At 44.0% G+C, this 8,116-nt stretch overlaps 1 protein-coding gene across 1 annotated transcript in view; it reads left to right on the top strand.

The window, feature by feature from the left end:
- The first annotated feature begins 4,033 nt into the window (after positions 1-4,033).
- LOC109297190 (zinc finger protein 474-like) overlaps positions 4,034-8,116 on the top strand; it is a 47,667-nt gene continuing 43,584 nt past the window's right edge. The window contains exon 1 of the mRNA XM_019516826.1: positions 4,034-4,209. The gene's annotated coding sequence lies outside the window, so the exon portion shown is untranslated. The remainder of the gene's footprint in view (positions 4,210-8,116) is intronic.

The raw sequence follows: 8,116 nt of genomic DNA, 5'->3' as shown, positions 1-8,116 counted from the left end.
AGGGGCAGCCAGCCCCGCCCCACACTCAGATCCAGGGGCACGTGCCCCCCGTGCCCTCCCAGGGTTCATGCAGTGGCAGGAGCCACCCCCACCACACACTCCTTGGACAAGCTGCTCACAGCTCCGTCCCACACCACACCCCAGCTGAACACAGCCTGCTTCAGCCCCAGCTCCACTGCTTCCCCATAGGCAGAAGAAGAAAATATGATTGGGAGGGTGAGCGCACATGCATACATGCACCCCGCCCCTCTGCCAGCAGGTATGTCTGTTGTGGGGAAGCGGTGAGGGGGCAAATCAAGGCCCCTGCAGTTAAGGAAGGAGTGGGGCAGAGATGGGCAGGGGCTGGGGTGAACAGGGCCCCAGGGCAGGTCATGGGAGACTTGAAGCATGGGCAGCTCATCCAGAGTGTGCGGGGGCTCCTTCCGCTGCACACATCCCCAAGGCAGGTAGAAGGGGCATGTGCCCCCCTGATCTGTGTGTGGGGCAAAGGCAGCTGCCACTGCAGGCTACTCTCCACACCCTGCTGCCAGTGCCCCAGGAGCAGCACAATATGCACTGGCTGTTCTGCCTGCCTCCTGCACACAGCTGAGTCTAACCTGGCCCAAACTGTTATGGCATAACTATGATATATATATTTAATGCATATATTAATAATGCATTTAATGTTAATTAGTGTAGCCAGCCTTAAATTACATAATTGGTAATATTAAAAACAAGAAAATAAATGGGGTACATAAGCTGAAAGTTTGAGACAGAAGGGGTACACTTGTTAAAAAAGGTTGAAAACCCCTGACCTAGATCAACCACCATCCAATGACTCATGAACAGTAGCCACTGTACCACTACCACACCATATGAAAGCTAGGTTTCAAGAAATCCTATTCTGAAACCTAGAACAATACCTGCAAAAGCAGTAGAGATAGAAGTGAATGAAAACTTAAAAGAAATCCACTGAGTCCACCCTTGCTCATAGGAGGAATGGATCACCTAGTTTTAATAAAATCATACATGAAATAAATCAACGCAGCCACAGATTCCTCAAAATCTACCCATGCTAAAATCATGTTGCCTATCACAGGGGGTACAACACTTAAAGGGACAGAGCAAGCAGAGTTGTACCAAAGATTGATGTATTAAATCAATGGAACAAACAACTGGGCAAAATCTGTCTACAGGTCATGCAAAGTCATGTGCAGACCAATGTAGATAGGGCATGAATGCATAGATAGGTATAACAAGATAACCTCAAAACAGTGTCTAACCCACTGGGTTACCATCTGTCTGTAAATTATTCTTTTTCATGATGATGGTGCAAGATGTGCAATCTTATCATGAGATGTGTGAAAGGGATAGTTGGGCTCGGTGCTGGATAGTCTGGTGCCTGTGTGATATGACTAGGGCAAGAACACCTAGAACAGGATACCCATGAAGCCAAGATACAGATGGAATGTGATACTTAATTTGTTGTGATCGCTATATAAAAGGAGAATTGGAAATCAAGGGAACTCTGTAGCAGCCAAGGGGAGCCTGTGTGGTGTTGTTCCAACTATCTTGTCCCATGTAAAAATGCATTAATACCCAGTCTGATGTACTTAAGCCAAAACATGTTAGGGCTATGCTAGTAGGCAATAAACCTGGCCAAATCTTTGCCACTGTACTGAGCCTGTAATCGTTCTTTAAGACAAGATTATTGTTTGGATTTCCTGGCTGAGACTTTGGCCAGTACCACAATTGCTGAGACTTCAACACTGACAATGCATCAGTAACACTCAACAAGGATGCCACCAACAACCACACTGGTGACCCTGACAACACAGCTCTGCTACATTTCTTTGTTCTCTTAGTAATGCCATCAGCTTCGTAATTTGGGCTCGGCAAGTGGGGTGTGAGAATTAGGTGCTGACTTAAAGGGGGTCATCCTCAAGGTCCCCCTGTGCTCATCCACTCTACTCAGCATTTTCCAAACCTCTTTTGCACTCCCTCATCCGTCTAATGGACCTCTCTTCCAGCTGCAGTGCTGCTCCTCTGACTTGATTATCCATGGTGTCCCAACACTTCTGATGCCATGTCTGCTGTCTTGCCCCTGAATTTGCCCCTGCAGATCATCTACAAGCATGCAACTGTTTGGCACTTGGTGTTGTGGATAAGTGAAGTAGCCCTCCACACAGAGCAGGGAGGACTGGGAAGCTGTGAAGTAGAGAAAGAACCTTCCTGGCAAGCTTTGCCATAGCAAGTGTAGCTGACTATTTGGGTTGCAAGAGTGACAATGAGGTTTGGGAAATGCTGGCCCAGGATTCATATCTTACTAGTTTAGTTACATCTCTGAATGCCATCTCCACATTCTAGATGGATTGCTCTTTCCTTCCTCCCTTTCTTTTTTTCCCCCTTTTCTCTGATCTATCTTAAGTTCTGGTCTCTTTCTCTTCCACATTTGCACCCTCCTCATTTTCTCCCTTTCCTTCACCCTATTCTTCTTTGTTCTCTACATTTTCAGGCTGGAGAGACATCCCCCTTCTCCCAGCTTTATAGTCATCCTGGCCTTCCCCCAGTGGGTCCTTTTCTAACATTGCATTTGCTCCCAATCATCCTGTCAAAGGACAAAATGGCATGTGCAGAGACTAAACTTCAGAAGCACTTCCTCAGGCTATTGTTCTCTGCCATATTGAAAATACATTTCTCCTACATAGGTTGAAATCTATACCCAGTCTCAGTGCTAACTTATAAAAAAAGGGTGAGTTACTAGGTATGTATACTTAATGTATATCCATGGCTGATGCATGTGGTTTGATAACATATTACCTGGTAATTGTGGAATAAAGGTCTCATTGAATGGCTTTACAATGTCGGACGTCATGGCTTGTCATCACTCTTCCCCTCCAAACTTTTCCATTCTGTAGTCCCAACCCAATCTGCCCTAATTTTGTACATTTGTTTTCTGAAATTCCTGCCGCCTCCTCCTCTTCACTGTGTGGAGTAGTTAGAAAACTTCAGGAACTAGCAGGGTTTGCTAAAACAGCCTATTTCTGTTGCCTTCAAATACAGATCTGTGAAAATACAGCAGTACTGTAAAAACCCACTTCATTCTTCATATCATTTCCTAGTAGTAGCGTACCTACAGCACCAATTTCAAACCAGCTCTGCTACTCAAGTTTGTTTGCAACACACCTCTGTTGCTTAGCAGCACATAAACCATAGCTCTTGTCAAGATTCACAACAAACTGTAGCTATTATTTATTTGCATAAATATAAAGAGATTAAACGAGGAAAGCCCCATGGATTTATTACCAAGCAGCATGACCTTCATACATATAGCATCCCTATGCTATAATTATGCTTTTTCTTCTTCATTGAAAGAGGTGCAGAAAACTTCATGGGGGTGGGGGGGGAGGGGAAGGAGGGAGTGTCAATATATCAACAATTGAAATATTTTCACAGAAAACTAGAATATTATTGTTCTAAATGGTGCTGTGGTGCCTTGTGGAAGCTGTAATTTAAATGCCTTATGCTGCCATTCTCCTCTATGGGCTGAACAAATTATACATCCCATGGTACAACACTCCCTTATTGGAAAGTGGCCCTGGTGCATCATAGAAGATATGGTCCATTAATTTTCAGGTTTTGGCCCAAAGCTTTTTTTTTCTGGCTGACATGCAGCTAATGTACACTGCTGTCTGACTGTATGTAAGTGTATCCAGCAACATTTTCCATTTCACTTCCAACCTCTCGCATATTATAACTATACAACCACTGGGTCAGGGAAGGTCCAGACGCAGCTCATTCTGCTTGCCCCCTCATCAGCACCTGCTGCAGGTCAGTGGTACGCAGAATTCACTGGGAAGGGAAGATGTCAGTTTTTCTAACACTTCTTAAAGTGCAGGTCATTACTGAGACTCCCTTGGAAGACGACGGAAGGAGTTCCAGATGCAGCTCCCAGGTTTTCTACTGAAGGTGCTTATGGAAAGATCTTTCCCATTGGTTGGTCCTAAACACTGCTTCTTGCTCCTTTTTCTCACCAAACAATGAAGATAGCCAATCAGCTTTGAGAGCTCTGTGAATTCACATTTGTTGACACGTTGCTGGGCAACACCTGGGAGAGGAGAGGGAGACTCCCATTTCCATGGCATCAGAAAATTCTAACCTTTCAAGCCCTGTTGTTGGTAACACAGCAGGGGGACTATAATGTGGGGGTTTAAGTGCTGCGATCACAAGGTAAGACAAGAAAAAGTTTACATAGAGAATTAGAGAAAATGTGCTTTATTTTATGGTCTTTGAAATCTGTTGTTTAAGCTGCAGAGTTTCTCTTTTTAGAAGACAGGAGCAAGAATCAAAATCCAGAATCAAAATGCCCATGTTCTTGGGGGAAATTAGGATCTAGATCTAAATTTTGCTGCCTACACCCTTTTAATCAGGGATAATTTTTAGAGTAAATTGTCAATGTACTTCCTTCAGACTCTCTGGCCATTCAGTTCAGATGATTCCATGAATGCCTTAAAGGTAACAGGATAGAAAAATAATAAAGCTCCCAGCTCAGGCAGTGAGTGGGGAAATATGAAAACCATGTTTGTGATGTTTGCATAGAAGTGATTCTTCTGGCCCTTAGGAAAGCTGGGCTGTCTATTTGACTGAATACAGGACTGAACTCTGGGAACTGTTGCATTCAAATTGCAGCTCTGCCATGCTCTTCCTCTGTGGCTTTGGAGGACTCAGTTAATCTGGTTACACCTCAAATTCATGTTGGGTTAGACACATGATCACATTTCCCAATGTCACAGTGGTGATTGGGTAATTAAGCCCCTTCTTTCACGCCAGAAATCAAACACAAATAGCCCATTGTGCAGGATACCTACAGATCTCTGAGACTTGAAGAAAATAGATTATTGAGGAGAACAGATTTAAGTAGTTTTTTCCCCACCAACATTGGTTGATTTGTGACTATTTGACAAATTAATTGCTTATGCAGTTTCTTTCTTTCTTTAGCACATCTCACTTGTACAGGCCACCAGGGCAGAAACATAGGCTCTGTGGGAAAACCATGCTTAGCTTCCTTCCCTCATTCCATTTTCTTTCAGATGGAAACCAAATTTGATTATTCTGATATTTAAGGAGGGGGGAAAGTACAAAAAAAAATTATAATGTACAACATTTTGGATACTGGAAGTTAAAAAACCTTACTTGATGAGCAGAATAACCACAACTGGCATGTGAATTATTGACCGTACCACATCACAGAAAAAAGTACAAATGAAACTACATATGTTCCTTGTTGAAAATTTCCAGTTGTGATTTAACTTTATGCTGACACACATAAAATGATCTCCTCTCCAGGGGTATAGTTGATAGAGTTGTTGCTCAAATTATTAGCATAACTGACATCAGTGCAAAATTTACTAGTGTTTTATTTCATTTGGCATTTTCATTAATCCAGGAATCTAGTATTTGATTTGGAAAAGGAATGTTGGGCTTCTAACTAGATAAAGCTTATTTTGCAGCTTAGAGTTTGGGTATGCATATTTTACATTGTTCTTCATTTAACTGACATTATTTAGGGTATTTCAGGCTGCTGTTCTATATATTTTTCCATACACTCATGAATTTGAATGAAAACCTGGTATTTGAAGAATTGCAAGACAGAAAACAAGATATATAAACAAATAATATGAATAACAACATAAATGAGGAGAAAGCAAAGCTAAAAGTAGTAAAATTATAATATCATCAAAGCATAATGGGAACAATTAAGGACTCAGACCAGTAGATCTTATTTGTGGCATCCCATACTGATGACACAGTCTGTCAACATTGATGCTGTAGCAAAGAGACATTTTTCTTGCTGCAGAAGCCCATGTTTTTAAAAAATGACGGGAATATTTTTTCAGATAAGGGTATTGTGGCACACTGTTGGTGTCTGCCACTTTAAGGGCTGACCCAAACAGCCAGCAGGTGCTTGGTTACGGTGGCCATTTTAGAACTCTGGCCACCAATATAAACAGAGCAGTTCACTGCTGGCAAGCCAGGCAGGAACATTGCCTGGCTGAAAGACTGTATGTAACATCTTGGAGGTAAGGGCAGGAGCTTAGGGGGATGGTTTGGAGGCTCCTGGTCCTGGGCATGACCTAAAACTGCACCCTACCAGGAGTGGGTGGCTTGGTGGGGCTCCCAGTGGTGCAGGAGTCCCCAGGAAATACCAGGCCAGTTATCATGCCAGTGAAAGGTGGGGTGGGTTGCCTTAATCCCAAGCCCCCACAATACTGTGGGCACAAGGGGTCCAGGCATGGCTATGGCCACCTGAGCCCAAGGAGGGTGTAAGACCCAGATGGGGTCTGGCACAGCTACGGCCACCTGAGCCCCCACCGAGGAGGGAAGCCCTGTGGCCCCGGTGAGGGGACAGCCCCAGTGAGGGGGAAACCAGAGGGCCGGGAGCCCAGTATGTGTATGTGAGTGTATAGAGTTGCTCTGGGAGGGGCCAGGGCAAGTTTGGACCCAGCTGGGTAATTGGCTGGCCACTACCCCAGTGAGGGTCATGGGAGAGGCCCAAAAGATGGTATGTCTGCCACCCAAGGTATGAGCTAAATAAAGCCTATGGCTGAAGGGGCCTGCTCTGGGAGGGGGCAAGGTGGTATAAGTTGTCAATGCATGAAAGAGACCCTGTAAGAGGGGGTGGAGTGTGAGAGGCCCTAGTGAGAGGAGGGTGGTATGTGTGTGTGTGTGTGTGTGTGTGTGTCTGAGGCCTGACAACAAGGGCTAAGCTTTGTCCGGCTGTAGGCCAGGAGCATTGTGTCATCTAGATGCCATTTGTGAGGCTTGGGCTGTTGTGTAGGGGAGGAATGGAACCGCAAGTAATGCCCCCTGGCTCTGGGGCAAGAATGGACAGCCTCCTGCCTAATTAATACAATAATTATGTATTATCAAAGCATGGCAGAAGAGGAGGTGGGTGGTTGACCCATAAACATGTGGGTGGGCCTATGGCAGGCCAGCCCCGAGAGAGCTCCCTGTTACAGGTATTAAAAAGTCATCATCAGCTTGCAGCTGATTGGGACACCTGGTAAGTTATTACTCTGTTCCTTACAGCTTCCATACAACTCTATGCTGTGATGTGCTCACATTAATTGAGTCCAAACAGTTTTTGAATGTGAGGCATTCTAACTGCTATTTACATATAGCAGAAAGCAGGAAGGGATTTAATAGTTAACACTCTTACCTGAATCACGAGGGGCATCTTTAATCCTGCTCCAGGGGGTGGGGTGCTTTAATTAGAGCAGCTCTCAGCTCTAATTAAAGTGCCCAAAGTGTCTTGTGTATTCAGCATCCCACACTTCAAAATGGCAGCAGGGTTTTTTTAACTAAAGCTTATTTGATGCGCTTTAGTTAAAGTTCCCCCACTGCCGTTTTGAAGCATGGTGACACTGAATACATGAGATGCCGAGGCTGCTGGAGCATGCTAATTAGCACACTCAAACAGACTCAATTAAATGAGTCTGCTCCAACGCACTGTAATTACAGCACATTGGAGCAGGTGTCCTGCAGATCTACATGTACCCTACAGTAGGCTGTTTATACATGTTACATTTTTCTAGGTTTAATCTGGACTACAGCCATCACTATATACATGTGGATGTCTTGTAGCCTGAATTAAAATTAGCTCCAATCCAAATTAACTAATCCTCATTGGAAGTTAATACAGACTAAGACAGTCCAAACTAGGCAGTTTAAACTGTATTAATTAACAGGTATATATGGTGATACTTTTAGAAAAAACAGGCCTTAGACAAGATAAGCATTGCAAATATCAATCCCTGCAAGGGAAACTCAATTGGGTTTTGGCAACACAGTAGAGGCTATCAGGCACAAAGTAACATCTTTACAAAGTCAGATGTGCCAACAGCACCTCACCAGCCATGTCTATACATGCATTAATGTGCCTTTGCTACTGCATATTAAGTTTATTACCTATAATATGAGGTACTACATAAATGTGCAGTAACTGGCACTAATGCACAGTGTTGTTTTCCACCCCTGTGATCCTCACCGCCAGGCATTTGCATTTTCACAGACCTGCATTTTGCATTTTGGCTTCTATTCTATGCAGGAGAGCACACAATTCACCAGCAGACTCTCG

Source organism: Gavialis gangeticus, unplaced genomic scaffold (genome assembly GCF_001723915.1).
Source record: "Gavialis gangeticus isolate Ggan-Ray unplaced genomic scaffold, GavGan_comp1, whole genome shotgun sequence".
Taxonomy (NCBI): domain Eukaryota; kingdom Metazoa; phylum Chordata; order Crocodylia; family Gavialidae; genus Gavialis; species Gavialis gangeticus.
The sequence above is the reverse complement of the archived record's forward strand: the minus strand, read 5'-3'. Positions and strand labels throughout refer to the sequence as shown.